Below are 17,058 nucleotides of genomic sequence, written 5' to 3' on the forward strand. Positions count from 1 at the left end.
TCGCGGCCCTTACGCTAGCTTCACGTGAATATAGCAAATTTGGTATTGCGGGACGCCCATCGATAACGAAAATATGTGACTGGTGCAAACATGATTATCATGAGATGCGTGTCATGTGAGAACATGACTACATGCCACTGTCAAGGCGCCAATACATTTCGACATGACGTGGTGCGCGTGCTCGTCGGCGTTCATTTCGTCGCGTCCCGCCGGCGTTGCCACGCCAGGCGCCGGCCCTGCCATATACTCGCAGGAGCGCGCCGCGCTGCGTTGCTTTGACGCATGCGCGTTTCGGCGCGTCCGGCTTCCCTCCGTCACGAAAAGAGAGAGACCCAGTGTTGTCTGGGTAACGCATCGGCATAGAGTAATGTTACTCTATGGCAGCGGCGCGAAATGCAGCATGTCACCGGTTGACGTCAGGTCGTGCCGACGGATGCTGGTCGCACCTGGCGTCAGACTATACAGTGCTCGCGTTTTGCTAACGCAGCGTCACTGTGCCCAGCGTGCACGCGCGTCAACGCTACATTGTAGTATACTGAGCCCTTCATGATGCGCTCGCGGGTGTTTTGCTAGCTCCACATATACCAAATTTGGTGCTACGTGACGTCAGTGGATGACAAAATGTGTGACTGCTGCGAACATGGTATTCCTGACACATGTGTCGTGTAAGAACATGAAAACATACCACGCTCATAGCGTGCTCGCGGCCGTTTCGCTAGCTCCACAGTTTGGTATAACGTGACGTGAACAGATGACAAAGGTAAACAACACATCTAAACATGATAATCATAACACGGAAGTCATGTACGACATCATTTACCTCCACCTCGTAATGTTGTGCTTATTTTAATGTTATAAACCTTTCTCATTGATTCTTCGCATATCATCGATTCCCACTGTACGTGGGATCTGCAATTTTTTTTTTATAGTAGAGGTATCAATCCTCGTGCTAACGCGCATTTGTCTTCATATTGCAAAGTACTGCTTTTGTAATCCACCCTGCATTTTGCTGCTACCTGCGTGACACAGTACCAACCCATATGAAGTGCAAGACGATGTACAGGGCGTCCCAACTGACTTTAGTCACAGTCTGAAGATACGTTTACTTATTCCATGGTTACGTTACTAAATGCATGTTGCCGACTATCACCGGTGGTAAATCAGAGACATTTTTTTTGTGCTCTGCGGAAATGCTTAATTAAGCAAGAATAATTAACTTATGCAGCAGCGACGTTAGGCAGACAATTTCAATTAAAATTTAGAGGATTTCTAAAACTTTCGATAAGTGTTCTTAAAGTTATATCTCTTAAGAAGTATGGCGTTTTTTCCGTATACATCACGATCCCCAGAAATGAAAAAGAAAATGATGCGTGGCATGCATGTTCACTTGCGTGCCACAAAATCCGTGCTCCTTAACGTTCCGCGTACAAAGGATCATGGCATTTGGACAGGTTTTTTGTCGTTCGGAAGCCAATATGCCAGTGAAGTCGAAGGTGACTGTGCGATGACACATCATTTGCGTCAAGCAGCAACCGCTGCGTCTGCTTATCGACTTCGCAAACCTCCGGGAGGGAATAATGCCGCTGTAGCACAAACCATGCAGAGCGTTAGGAAATCATGCATTCACGAGCGGGCATGTCACTTGTTGACTTTCTGTGCTTCTCGGGCATCTGCGGAAAGCAGTAAAATGCTAATACTATATAAAAAGTTATAAACTAATGAATCGGACGTTTTCCAAACCATTCTAAATTATTTTTGTTGGAATCATTTGCCGAACTTCGTTGCTTCACAAGTGGGTCAACTAATTGCTTAATTAGGCAAGCCCAAGTGAGCAGAACACTAGGAGCGTGACTTATTTCAAAACAACAATCCGCGACATGCATATGGTACACCATTATCGCATATCCAAGGAGTGGTCCAAGGGATCCGCCTCTTTGAGTATAGGTGTCAACAAACACAGACCATATATATAGGTATACCCACGTGTATTGTAACACATAAATGATTGAGATAACGAAGGCGCACAGAGGCGCACCCACCAAAATTTATAACCCAAAAAAATGTGTATACCGACCCTGTTACTACGCCTTGCCTGTCTGTATGTATCATTTGCCCTCTGCAGTATAGACGTACAAGTGGAACACCAACGAGCCCGACTGCAGGCGTTGCAGATAAGCTCAGAATCGTAATAGTTGCCTCTGCGGTCCCAAGAAAAAAAATCTGGGTCAATTAATTACATACTTCTAATTGCTCTTGAGTGTTCAAGGAAACCGAAAAAATTATTTCGGATGAGCAATAAAAAACAGGCTAAATATTTTATTATTATTATTTAAAAATACTGCCAATCCCTTGTCGGGATTTTCGCAGAAAGGACATCGGGAAAACACACAATAAAAGCACACAATAAAAACATCCGTAAGTTATACATCGTTTAGGATACGCGTTACATTGATGCCACCAAGTTCTCACAATTTCTAACAATCAAATTCAAACAAATTCTAACCAAATTCTAACAATAAAGTTCTAACAGTAATTGTACTATATCCAAATGATTACAGTGTGGAAGAGTCAAAATAACACAGTCTAAAACAATGGATTTTGCAAAGATGACCACAATAGCGCAATATTAGGGTTCCAAACGCAAATGTTCTTCAACAAGACGTGAAAAAAATATTTAAAGAATTGCTGCTAGTAATCATAGCTGCTAAGCTGTTCCATTCCCTTATTGATGCTGCGAAGAATGAGTGTTTGAAACATTCCGTACGGAATGCGTATTCTTGTAGCATTTCGGGGTGCATCTTACGGGTGGGTCGTGATTGTTGAAGTGTAATGTACCTGGAGGCATCGATGTTGGTTTGCTTATGGCGTAGCTGGTACATGAATCGTAGGCGTGCTAGTCTTGCTCGTTTTTGCAGCGTTAGCATGCCCGCTTCTTCGAGCATTTCAGTTGGTGAGTCTGTTTGCCTAAACTTGTTAAAGATAAATCGAACAGCTTTTCTTTGCACGCCTTCTAGCTTCGCAATATGCTTTTTTGTGTACGGGAACCAAACAATGTTCGCATATTCAAGAACAGATCTCACGTACGTGTTGTAGGCTAACAGTTTAATTTCAGAAGGTGCTAGTCGAAGGCATCGTCTCAGAAAAAAAGTCGTTTCAGTGCGGTAGCTGTAACGTTAGAAACGTGGGCATCCCATCTCAGATCGCTAGTAAAGGTGAGGCCAAGGTACTTATGATGACTTGTTCTAGGAAGTGGGATGCTATTGATGGCATATGAGAACTCTGACCATTCCCTTTTTCTTGTTACTGTCATTATAGCTGATTTTTTAACATTAAGTATCATTTGCCAATCTGAACACCAGTTTGATACTATTTCGAGGGCTTTGTTTAAGGCAAGATGATCTTCTGCAGAGTTTATTTCATGATAAATTATACAATCATCCGCGAAAAGTCTGACGTGGACGGGAATTTGACAGGGTAGGTCATTGATAAAAATTAGGCGCTATGGTTATGTTAGCAGTCAATATTATTTAAAAGTTGTTCGGGCAAGTTAATCAGCTGTTAACCGCAATTTACCCAGCAAGTTATGCATAAACATTGACAACTTCATCGGAGATCAGTCAGTAATGCCGCCACACATGCCGGGTAAAGGTAAACCACAAAATAATCTAATTACTCATGGGCAAGACGATAATGTTGACTCTTGCTGAAAAACTTCATTTTCAAACCCACCGTGGTTCCCTAATGCCCGACATGGAGCATTGTCTCGTTGATCTTAAGGGAAGTAAAGCCCTTCGCGCAAGAAATTCAAGCTGAAGGTAAAAAATATTTGCTTCTGCATTGGATATGCTTGCTTGAAACAATAGCTCCTAACGGGGTCACGGGGACTGGGGAGGAAACAGTGAATCTTTGACTGCGGACCCGCTAATATTTGACTCGACTCGACAAAGCTTTCATTGAACTCCTTCTCCTTGCGGGTTTCAGCAAAGCTTAGCTGCATCCTTTAAAAAAACTGCCACGTTCTACAAAGAGTATTGATGTTCTGCCGGTATCTATCAAAGTCGCGATTAAGATTGTGGTTAAACACCAATGCTGACTTGAAAGGACCCTTAAAAAGCCTCTTGGAATACCAAATAAGGCTGTGTTATTGTCACTTCGCGATTTCCCTTTTTTCAGTATCATTCGCGACGCCATGAGGCAAGTCCGAGCTCTCGATTGGTCCATATGCGAATGACAGTTGTGAATTATCTCCTGACATGCTTTTTCATGGTAGGAGGGAATGACTGTTGCGCGGGATCAATTGATATAACTTTGTTTTGTGCGTTTTCAACTGCGCAAAAAATAACAACTTGTATAAAATAGCGTGAAACTCATGATAATATTATCAGTTGTTTGACGTCCCAAAAACAGAATATTATTATGATGGCCGCCGTATTTATAGTGGAGGGTTACGGGAACTTCGACCGTCTGGAGTTCTTTAAAGTGCGATGAGATGACGAAGTATCAGGTACTTTAAAATTGTAAACCACTATCTGTAAATAACCCCTCTTTCTACTTTGACAGCGGGACGGCCTAGTGCTTTCCCATAGTAGAGTATCAAGTACTCTAAATCGTTACCAGTTTTTTCTAAACACACAGTACGCGGGGCTCTATGGCATTTCGCCTTCACCAAAATGCGACCGTCGTGACCGAGATCAAGCTCAAGACCTTTGTTTCAGCAGTGGAGCGCCGTAACTACTACACCGCCGCGGCGGACGAGCACGAAAAACTCTGATACTCTCAATGCTTCGTGACAACTTTGTACATGTGATTTATGAATAAGTGGTGAGAAGATGGCACATATAGCTGTACGACGTGTATTCAGAGCGAAAAAAAAAAAAAAAACCTCTTCGTCGTCTTAACTCGGTGTGGTTTAGGAGCCCTTTAGGACTCACTTCCCTGCCACATTGTACAAACCTAATGCTTACGAAGTACATCTAGTCAAAGTTCGGTTGTGTACAACATTGTTCACATCAGCTGCAAGACTGTTTGGTTCCTTCCCAGCTCCTGCACTGCGTCCTATCACTCTAAGCCGAAAAGGACCAAAGTGGGGTATTCCATTGGTCCTTTAGGGGTCTAAATGCGCTGCCACAGATTTTGAACCAATTTTGGACTAACTGCGGGAGTAACTGCAAGGGCTCAACTGTTACCCCAAGCACTTACTCCACTTGGTTTAAATGTTGGCCCCAGTAGAATGCTCCAGCGCGACTAACAGTTGAACCGTCTGGACCAATGGCAAAAAAAAAAATGGCGACACTGCGTTTGTGCAGTATATTTTATGTTTATTCCAATTTAATCAGCACTGAAGATCATAGTATGTTATTCATGCAACACACACACACACACACACACACACACACACAGATACGCACTATTATTTCAAAGTAAAACACCGCAAACACTTACTGCCCGCGCTGTACTACAACAGAACAGACTCTCGGGTATATATAGCACAGTATTTTGACCTCCCATCTAGTGCCAGTGGGCGACTTTTACTCGGCTTAAGAAAACAATAAATATTGACACCGTAACGCGAAAATTTACATGGGCTTATTCGTAGCACCGATGCGCATCGATCTTTTAATATGGATCCATCTAATCTTCAACATGCCTCCAGCCCGAGAATATGAATTATCAGCTGGTATTCGATCATGTCGGCCGAACCAGCGTTCGCAGTGCTGGCGCACGAGTCCGCAAACACAAACATAGCAGCGGCGCTTGTGCGGGAAAGCCGGCGAAGCAGCCGCAGGCGCCTCGCCGTTGCGATACCGTGTCGGCTTGCCGACGGCGTCGCTAGGCTTACGACGAGTACGGCTAAACGACCGCCGGCGATCGCAACATGCGGCTCGCGTGAAATTTTCGTCGTCGTTATTTTATAGTCACAAATGAACAATAGGTAAGTGCCCCATGTTCGCTGTGTCTTACGGAGTGATGTAGATATCTGTATACTTACAGCGACGAGACCGTTCGCAGGCACCATTCTTTCATCGTGCTGGTAAGGCACAACCTGTGTACCGCTGGCCGCACGATTAGTCGTATCCGCGATCGCCTACACGTTGTATTTTTGATAACGATTGTCACATGGATAAAAAGACATAAGTTTGCCTGAGCTACTATTTTCGTGAACTTGTACGCGACGTTTCCTTCGCTTGTGCCGGCAATGCACTCACACCGGCAGCCCGCTTGATACCGATGACGTACGAAGCCTACTTTTCCTATATATCGCTTTGAACTTGTGGTCACTGTGTGGGTACACGACCGCTGATGAACAGCTTACCTTTATTAGCATTGTCAGTGTTCACCATAGTTGGAACTTATTCAGCACATTAAAGCGAGTTCTCGGCATTGCCCGTGTTTGCGGAGACTTTCACTTGGCTTCGGCTTGCCCGTGCCGGCATGGTGGAAACGCGAGGGCACTTGCTGTGTGCACTGACAGCGTGTTGTACTACTTTCCTCTAATAACATCTTCTATTCGTTTCATAGTGCTTCACTTTCACAGTGGCGTATAGCCTATTTAACTTGTTTTCATGATCGCCGACCACGCCGAGCATTGCAGTGCAGCATCGACAGGAGGCGATCGCGGCGCCGTTGCCCTCCCCGTTGGTCCCTTCATTGCCGGGCGTTTGCGCAAGACACGCATTGTCACACATTTAGTCCCTGTTGGACGAACCGTTCGTCTATTGGTTTAACGACTGCAGTTAGTTCAATTTTGCCGAATTTCGGCTTAGAGTGTAGAGTTATGGTCGAGCCCGCAACGAATATTGTCATATGAAGCTGAATGGGCCTGTAAGTGTTCCTATAATGTGCTTCTCTTCCTCGCTCATGATACAATCTCTGAAATAAAAAGAAAATAAAAGTGTAACGACATCAACTGGAAACTACGTCTCTCCCCTGCCATGAAATGCATGGCACTTCACGATCGTCTGCATGTGAAGCATGGTACCGCTCATATTTGTGTTTCTTGAAGACCTCTCGTGCGTTACCGCTGATATTTGTGTTCCTCTGAGAACCTCTCGTGCGTGTGTGCCAAGAGCAACATTGTCCAAGAAAGATAAACAGCTTCGCATCCCTCCCCCCTTATTTTTGTTACTTCAAAAGGGTGAGTGTGCAAGACATTTGTGTAGCTTTACTTTTGTTTCTACATATTCTTTTCTTCGTAAAGCATGGGTCGGGAACTTCCTCCACTGCGTATCTTTTGAAAGCGTTGCTAGGGCTTCGCTTGGACACATTGTTTCTCCTCGTCCCTGTTGTCACTGATATTGTTTACTAGGGCGGTGTCACGGGCAGGTTGGATCCAAGGAGCGTTGTTTCCCGGGGGATCTCACGTTCGCTGACAGACGCGTCGGCTGATAACGTCCCGTCTCCAGCGACCCGCCACTACAGCTCGTCCAGTTTACGCAAGCCACGTTGCATGACTGCGTCCCGCAACTTCGGAAAATGCTCGTGCAAGGAGAGCAAAGGCTCTGGACAACAGCAACTGTGACAACCGTTCTCCTGAACCACACATCGTCGTAAAAGGGGCGCAACCCGTTTATCTCCTTCGTGCAGAAAGTTTCTCTTCCACGTTAGGCACGATGAACCCCTCCCTCGCTCAATGCACTGTGTTTTTCTGCGTGTCAAACCGCTCAGTTTTTTCCAACGCTATGTTTAATTAACGGCGTAATTTCACACGTGCCTTTCATTACATTCGTGAACAGCCTCGAAAACTAAGACTAAACAACTTTTCGGAGGAGATACGTGCAAAAACTGGTGCTTCGCGTTATTCCGATACATCGTACTAAGTGATACCCTATATACGTAGGTAAGATGGCATGTCATCCACCTCCAGCATTTCATCAATTAGCGGCTCAATTTTCGGACGCATTCATTGGATGGAAAATATTGATAACGCACTCAATATTGCATCCTTTCAACGTGAATGTCTCACTCTCTTCATTTCTACTTTTAAAAATGAGGCTGCGATGGTTGCACACAGAATCGTCGAATGCTAGTAAGCGCCAAATAAACTCTCCAAACGACCTTTCAGACAAATGAAAGCTATACTTTAAAGTTACCTTCAAGTTCAAGGCGAGCCGAACGCACGCGAATACAATTTTTTCGAGTTCAAGAATCACTTAGGCCTATGATATGCTTGTGCTAGTTAGTGTCTTATGGATTTAAGAATTATAGCTTTTAGAAATTTTTACAGCCGTGTAGTATAATGCAGAGTGTGAAAATGCACCCAAGGTTTCAAGATTTGCAATAGTTATCAAATTTATTTGGACGGAAGAACAAACCTGCATGCGATTTGCAGCCGAAGTGTCGATGTCGTTTACTTGTGGCCGTATGATATGTGGGGTTTAACGTCCCAAAACCACTATATGATTATGAGAGACGCCGTAGTGGAGGGCTCCGGAAATTTAGACCACCTGGGGTTCTTTAACGTGCACCCAAATCTGAGCACACGGGCCTACAACATTTCCGCCTCCATCGAAAATGCAGCCGCCGCAGCCGGGATTCGAACCCGCGCCCTGCGGGTCAGCAGCCGAGTACCTTAGCCACTAGACCACCGCGGCGGGGCATAATCCTCAATTACATGCAGAATATCGAAGGATACACGAATAATAAAGAAAAAACAATACTGATGTTTTTTGAGCTACGCAGCAAACTAGTTTACACCTTCAAAGGTGTTTTATCCTGTGTTCCTTACACACTTACAGCTTAAGAAAAAGATGATTTCACGAATTAAAACAACTGCACCATGAGGTGTTGCCGATGGCCGAAACAACCTTGCCACTGAAAAACCAATAAAATAAATTCGACCAGTCAGAGAACATTCAGAGAGATGGCATCAGCACAGAAGGTGCATACACGCACCTGTGGCCATATACACTCAACATGGCGTATTGAAGATACCCCATAAACTCTTGCTACACAGCCTTACACTGACCACCGATCATGTAGTCATAGTACCTTAAAGGCCAACTCCGGTGATTTTTTGAGGTTATTGGATATCAATGAAATTCGCTGGGTACGTTCCTTTGCACATTTACGTCATTTTGCCAAACTACACGATTGAGAGATGCGCTGATTCTTCGCCAATGAATTTCCAAGATTGCCTCAAAAAGCTCACCTCGCTTGCCAGAATTATTAGCAACACTGTCTGCGTGACGTCATGTCTGGCCTGTCAACGGAAGTGACACAGCCGATGCCATCCCTGCTTTGGCCGCTACCAACGTTACTAGATTCTTCTTCAGTTTGCAAACTCCGCTGGGACGAGGCGGAACAACGCGGTCCTTTTCTAGGTGGCGCTTCCGATGCCATTTGACCAGTCGCCGCGACGTAATGGATCCTATGCACAGTGGTAAACGGAGTTCTTGCCGTTAATTTGGCGTTGCGGGAGTTATTTTCTATGATAGTGCACTAAGGTTATTACGAGTGGGCAATTGAAGCACGAGTTGTGCGGCTAATGCGTGCCGCAAGGCGGAGATACGAGTGCGATGACTGAATCTTGCGGGCATTGTGGTAATTTAGTGTATTGCGATCTTGTTCTTTAATATTCAACCGTATATATTGAAAGACCGTTGCAGTTGGTTTAAGGGTAAATGCTGGAGGGCTATTCACTTGAATTCATGTGCATGTTAGAGAAACCACAGGTAGCCAAATTTTCCAAAGCCCTTCAACACGACGTGCCTCGTAATCGTATAACCTTAGTTATTGTTATATGATGAGGCACACACCACATTCATCTGATGCCACCAAAGATATTGAAAGTGTAAAGCACAGGATAACTTGTTCGTTCCAGATAACTCAAATTTACGATCCGAGCGCCTCTTTTTTTTTCATTGAAAGATAGCACATGAATTCAATAAATGCGTGTCCCCTATAAGGCAATAAAATGCAAAATACAATGAGTTCACCGAAGTCTTATTGAACACAGTTTATTGAACGCTACAACAAACAAACTGGAAGTCACTTTTGTTCACGCAGTACCAAAACTGCTTCACCACGCGGTACCAAAACTACTTCACCGTGAACATTGTGCACGTAGTCCTTCAAGATACCGTCCTCCTGAAAGTGGAGGTCACACAACGTGCAAGATCTTGATAGTTCCTTATCCGATCTCGGTATTGCTCGTTGCCACTGTTGAAGACCCACCTCATCAACGGGTAGCTTGAAAAAATGCCTTTTTTTGGTCGCAGATTTTGTTGAGTCATAGCCGCTTCGGCAGCCAGTGACAAAGCAGCGAGGCTTGTTTTATAACCTCTAAAAACCGTCACACGACGCATGAGAGCTATGCAGCTAACAACCGGCATGATAACACAACAGAGCTGACAGCAAGTACAGTGTTTGGAAATATATTTCTAGACACTGTACAGCAAGTGAGACACAACTTCAATTGTCACCATGATATCTCAGTAAGCAGCAGTGGGAGCACAAACTGCGCGAGTGTCGTCGATCTCGCTGAGACACACAGTGATAGCGATTGCCACGGAACACACTTGCACTATGCTTGCGCGCTATGAAGAAGCACCTACTGTTTTGCTTCCCCGGCGTGGTCGGTGGCGTGCGCCTAACCATCATGAGCCTCGTCAGACCGGTCAAAAAGCGACGAGCGCGCCCCCTCGTGGTGGTGCATAGAAGGGTGACACCTGTGGCGGCGCAGTTTGCAAACTGAAAGAAAAATCTAGTAACGTTGGTTTGGCCGGCGCTTCGCTGGTCTGACTTTCACAGTTTTTCTACTATACGCACCGGTGGGACCAGTATACGGCTTCCGGTTCTTACCAAATAGTACGTCATACGCGGACAAGGCGCCCGGTCGGATTTCAGTTTTGGGTTTGCACCTTTTTGCTTATCAAAAACTATTTTGGCATTTCCTGAGCATTTCAGCTATTGGGCTCGTGACAAGTGTGTCTCGGGAACATAGAAACATCATCACCTTGACATGATCGAAAATCGCCGGAGTTGGCTTTTAAACTGCCGTTCAGTGCCGTTAGGAATATCCTTGTTCCGTATAAATGAACATTATACATTAAGAGAATAAGCATAAATTTATGCGTGGTTTGCTTGTATAGCCATAAAAAAACAGATCTTTTCATTTTAACTCGCTTCGCATACGCAAACTTGTTAATCAGCAAGCCCCAGTTATCATTTGGCGCGTTGCCATAGGGTCACGCGTGTTCGCGATAAAGCACAACGCACAAAATCGCCGGAGTTGGCTTTTAAACTGCCGTTCGGTGCCATTAGGAATATTCTTGTTCCGTATATATGAACATTAACATTAAGAGAATTGCCATAAATTTATACGTGGTTTGCTTGTATAGCCATAAAAAACAGATATTTTCATTTTAACTCGCCTCACATACGCGAACCTTTTAGTCAGCAAGCCCCAGTTATCATTCGGCACGTTGTCGTAGGGTCACGTGTTGATTGATTGATTGATATGTGGGGTTTAACGTCCCAAAATCACTATATGATTATGAGAGACGCCGTAGTGGAGGGCTCCGGAAATTTAGACCACCTGAAGTTCTTTACCGTGCACCCAAATCTGAGTACACGGGCCTACAACATTTCCGCCTCCATCGGAAATGCAGCCGCCGCAGCCGGGATTCGAACCCGCGCCCTGCGGGTCAGTAGCCGAGTAGGGTCACGTGTGTTCGCGATGAGCCACAACGTTACCGTTGTAATATTTTTAGTCCTTCGGCAGCATTCACCTGCTGTGTTCTGGTCTGCAGGATACGAGCAGATTGAATGTTGTTCTTCCTTTCTATTTTCAATGTTTTTTTTTTCGTATTCGTTTCGATATTCGATATTTTGGGCAACTATTCAGTACTACTCGATTCGAATTCGTTTCAAAATGAAATTTCACTATTACCACTCGCAGAGCGTTTTACAATGAAGAGTGTACAAAATCAAATGCATCTATCTATCTATCTATCTATCTATCTATCTATCTATCTATCTATCTATCTATCTATCTATCTATCTATCTATCTATCTATCTATCTATCTATCTATCTATCTATCTATCTATCTATCTATCTATCTATCTATCTATCTATCTATCTATCTATCTATCTATCTATCTATCTATCTATCTATCTATCTGGCTGCTCTGATATCCGCCCCCATTACATGGTATTTGCGAAAATTGGCTGACATTCGAGGAGGGCATTGATGCCTGTTCGCGAAATGAGTAACGCAATAATCCTGGAGCGTACGTTGTGAAACCCTTTCCTGCAGTCACGTGTGACACGTACCCGTATAGCGCTGGTGTGGTATGCGGATATGCGTCACAGGCGATTTACAGTGCATATCTTCTTACGAACGGCTAGAACAGACATAGGTAATTTCAACGGGGAGCGTCAAGAAAATATTCCATGATATATAGTGAAGTGTAGGATTGAAAAAGAACAATCAGGGTGAGTTAGGAAATCAACACACCAAGCATGAACCGGTGTTGGTGTGAATCAGCTGGAGGTGCATAACAAGTGAGGGAAAAAAAAATATGCTTTAGCTCGCTCAAAAGGAGATTGTGCCGCTTCAAAGGATGTCCCAAATTATAAACATAGTACATTTCTGACAAACAGATTATTTTTTATTACTTGAATATAAGGCTGACATGTTTTAAGCCTTTTTTTCCCCAAGATATGTCGTCACGGGTATACAAAGGTATCTCAGGCAAGGGCGCTGAAATGCGACCGATTGGATGAAGACGACAACGATGTTGTTGTTGTTGTTTTTGTTGTGGGACTGAGTCTGAGCTGCCCTGTTGTCCTACATTCCTGTGCTCTGTGTGCAATGTTAACCTGACCGGCGTTAACTTATTGAATCCTTCCCGTGACAATTTTATCTTATCCTACAGTTACGCGGACAGTGATAACATTCCTTCCACTGGGTGTTATCACATAACATTTCACGATCTCTTGCTTTTTTTATTGGTGGACTGTGCATTAAATCATAATGATTTATAACGAGCGGTATTTTTTTGTACTATGGCAAACCTAGCGCTTCCTTGTAAATTCTCCTAATTAGGCTGTTTAGTTTTGACTTTTCTGCAGTGAACCATCGGGGCTACGCCACCGTATAGGCGATATGACTTACAACGAATGATTGGATCAAACGGATGATGCTAACCTCTTCATGCCTTTGTGTTTATTGGTAATGCGCCTAACGAGGCGCATCGTGTTAGACACTCTGGCTTCAATGTTGAGAACTGTTTCTCCGTTGGTACCCTTGCTTTCTATGATAAGACCTATAGCACTCGGATTTTATCCACGGTTGGTATGGCGTGACCATCGCTTGCAGTGAGTTTTATATAGGCGTGTGCCTGCGCTTGGGGATGTTGTTTGGGTGGCTGACCTCTAAGTGTAGGGCGATATAGCAGTAGCTCAGATTACTCCACCGAGCAGGATAGTCCAGTTCCTTGTAAATACCGCTCTACTGTGTCAATCCCCTCCTGTAATCTCTGTTCAAAGGAACCGTCACTGCCGTCGCACACCCAGAGGGTGATGTCGTCAGCGTAAATAGTATGACAAAGTCCTTGGATGGTTTGTAGTTTTGAAGGAAGACCAATGAGGGTGAGGTTAAACACCAAGGGAGAAATCACGGAACCCTGCGGGGTGCCCGCGCTTCCCATGCTTATTTCGGACGACCTGAGTGCGCCCACAGCAATCGTGGCCGTTCTGGCCGTAAGAAATTCTCTGATATAGTTGTACGTGCGAAGCCCCAAGTTTAGGGTATTGACCTAATTTAGAATGGTGATATGCGGGACAAAGTCAAAAGCCTTCTTGAGATCCATGCCAAGTATGCCCTTAGTGGAGCGTCCTGTACTGTCTATGATGTGATGCTTCAGCTGCAGCATGGCATCCTGCGTTGAAAGATGGCTGCGGAAGCCAATCATGGTGTGTGGGAAAATATCATTGTCTTCGAGGTAATTTGTCAGTCTAGCCAGAAAAGCGTGTTCCATCAATTTGCCCATGCAAGATTTTAAGTAAATGGGCCTGAGATTGTCAGTATTCAGTGGTTTGCCTGGTTTCGGAATCAGTATCACCTGGACCTTTTTCCACTGCGGGGGCAAGATTCCGGTATTTCAGCAGTTATTAACGTAGTCTGTGATATGCGTGATCAACCCATCGTCCAAATTACGAATTACCTTGTTAGTGAGGTTGTCTGGACCTTTTGCAAATTTACTGTTAAGTTTCTTTAGGGCGGCACGGATATCCCCTTCGGTGAATTCTTCGTCTAGAGTGGTGTTGACCTGGCCCGTATAATCTGGATGCTGCTGAGTAGGAGCCTGAGAGATGTAAATAGCTCTACTTCCTTAAGAACTCCTAGTTGGTGCCATTTTATGCATGATTTAGTTTGTTGATGGTTTGTCGTTGGGTGGTTTTGATGTCTTCTGGATCGAACAGGAACCGTAGAAAATGTCAAGTTTTACAAAGATTTAGCTGCCTGTCCATCGCATCGCAGGCTTCGTCCCAGTGTTGCCGGCTTAGCTCTGTTGCATAGATCTATATCTTTGTGTTGAGAAGTGCTATGCGTTTCCTAAGGTTTCTGTTGTGTTTCTGTGTCTTCCACCTCGTTTGGAGCGGTTGCTTTGCCTCCCACATGTGGAGAAGCCGGCTATCGATCTCTTCGAGGTGTGCCCCGGAGGTACAATTCGGGTGGCATTATTCATATCCTGTTGTAGCGTGTGTATCCAGTCCTCCATGTCGCTAATGGGTTGTACCTGGTTCTGACGTAATTTGCGGAACTGAGTCGAGTCTACCAACTTTAGCTGTTTTCCCATGGGTTTACGGAGGCCACCTTGAACATGTACCTCGATGGTGTAGTGGTCGCTGCCCAGGTCCTCTATGGTATTTTTCCAGGTGGCTGCAGATGTGTTTCTCGTGAACGTAAGATCAGGCGTTGTGTCTTTACTGCAGCTGGTGGCCTAACGTGTGGGTGTGCTAGGGTTGGTGATGAGAGTTAATCCCTCCTGCTGCGAGTCAAACCAGAGGGCCCTACTTTTAGGAAACACGTAAGAGTATCCCCAGGCAATGTTTGATGCGTTGAAGTCACCCGCTATTAGGATGGAATTTCGGCCAGCGATGTTGAGGGTGCGTTTGAACAGTGTGAGAAATCTGTGCTTCTTTTGTTTAGGGCTCCTGTATACGCTTAGTATAAAAAAAGACTTTCGTCTGTCTTGCGTTGCGGAACGAGTTCAATAAATATATTGTCTATATTGGTAATTTTCGTGTCCTGTTGCGTGAATGTAAGGTTTCGTCTAACTAGGACAGTCGTCTCCCCGTTGGCATGTGCAATCGAGTGATATCCTGCCAATTTAGCGAGACAATGTGTCTCCTGCATTGAAATGATATCGGTTTTAACTTCCCCCTTAAGGTATTGGTGAATATTTGCTTGCTTATTCGCGTAGCTTCTACAATTCCATTGCCAAATCGTGTAGGCATGATTTCTAGCTATGATGAGACGCAGGTGTAGGAATGTCGCCGGCTGTATCACACTGAATGCCGACTAGGAAGGTTGCTTTACAGTCGCCATGTGATTTAGTCTGCTAGGGGGCAGAGGGGTGACTCAAGCCTCCACAGCGATGAGTCGCTGTTGTAGATGTTTGTTTTGTTGCTTGATAATTTTAGCTATATTATCTACGTGGTCAGTAAGGGCCGAGATCAGTCGGGATGAGTTGCTCATCCACTTATTTATTTCTTTGACTGATGCTGAATTTGCATCAGGACTTTAGTCTCGGGTGTCAGGCGTGTGGTTTTGTCTTCATTGGCCAGGGTTTAGGCTCTGCGTACTCCAATTGACGTAAGCAGCTAGAATAAAACAACTGTGATATTGGGGAGGGGGGAGTGATCCCTAAATGAAAAGAAGAGAAAAGTGAGCCCCGTAACTGTCTTTCAGGGGGAGGACACCTCAACAGTAGCTCACGGGGGATGGGGTAAGGAGGGATTAAAAGGATAGGAATAAAAGGTATAGAGATAGGGAGAGGGGAAGAAGAGAGTGAGGCGCACGTACAGCCACATACGGAAGTAGGCAGAAGATGGGAAAGATGGACACGGTCGCAGGAGTCCGAAGATGGGGCTATAACGGGGCACCACTCGGCGAGAGCTCTTGTCGGTGTCAGGAGATGGCGTATAGGGCGAGCCAGTCGGCCAGAGCTGCGCTGCTGTCGGAGATCGCGTGGGAACAACCGGTCGGCACCAAATCCAACGATCAAGCCCTGTGATATTCGGGAGTCCTTATATATGCGATGTTTCAGGGACTTTGCAAAGGGACAAGTGTCTTGAATTTTCCGTGTTCCGCGCTATAACAACCCAAACGCTATACAAAGGGGAAAAATGATGGAAGACTTCGTCAGTTATAAGCAAGGACTTGTGCAACTTTTGCCAACAAGACATGCTGATTGTACAAAAGCGCTTGCTGTTGGTGCTCAACTCAACAAAGCCCAAGCAAAAAAAAACACGCACACGCTCTTAATAACATTATATTTCTGCAACAATGCAGTTCCCAGCATTTTTTAATAGCAACTACCCCATAAAAAATGAAGGAAGGAAGTCTTAGTGTGGGCCACCATATTTGAAGTCTATTACGTATATAATGCAATATATACTGCCGCGCGTAGTTCTGTGTTGCCACGCCACCCACGGTGAAACAAACGCACGTAGTCGTTTTTTTTTGTGTGTGTGTTTTTCTTGTGTGAGTGCGTTTTCTTGTGTGTGTGTGTGTGTGTGTTACCTTGTAAGAGCATGAATCACTCTGCTTAGAGTACGATCCCCAGTTCTCATAGACAAGATCAAGATCATTGTAAGAAGATACTAATAATGTAGCAGAAGTCAATCAACAAGATGGTATAGATAAGCAAAAGTTAATTCAATTTCGTTTGGCTACTGCCGCGTGTGTTCAACGAAAAAGAAAACCACTTTTTGTGGACTGAGTAGGCAACGTGTCACAGAACGAGCGCTCAAAATGGGCGCGCCGCCAAATTCTTGTGATAACGCGCGGGAGAGACGCCGCGAGGTCAACGAAAAAAAAAAGAGA

This window comes from Rhipicephalus microplus, chromosome 4 (assembly GCF_043290135.1).
Source record: "Rhipicephalus microplus isolate Deutch F79 chromosome 4, USDA_Rmic, whole genome shotgun sequence".
Taxonomy (NCBI): domain Eukaryota; kingdom Metazoa; phylum Arthropoda; class Arachnida; order Ixodida; family Ixodidae; genus Rhipicephalus; species Rhipicephalus microplus.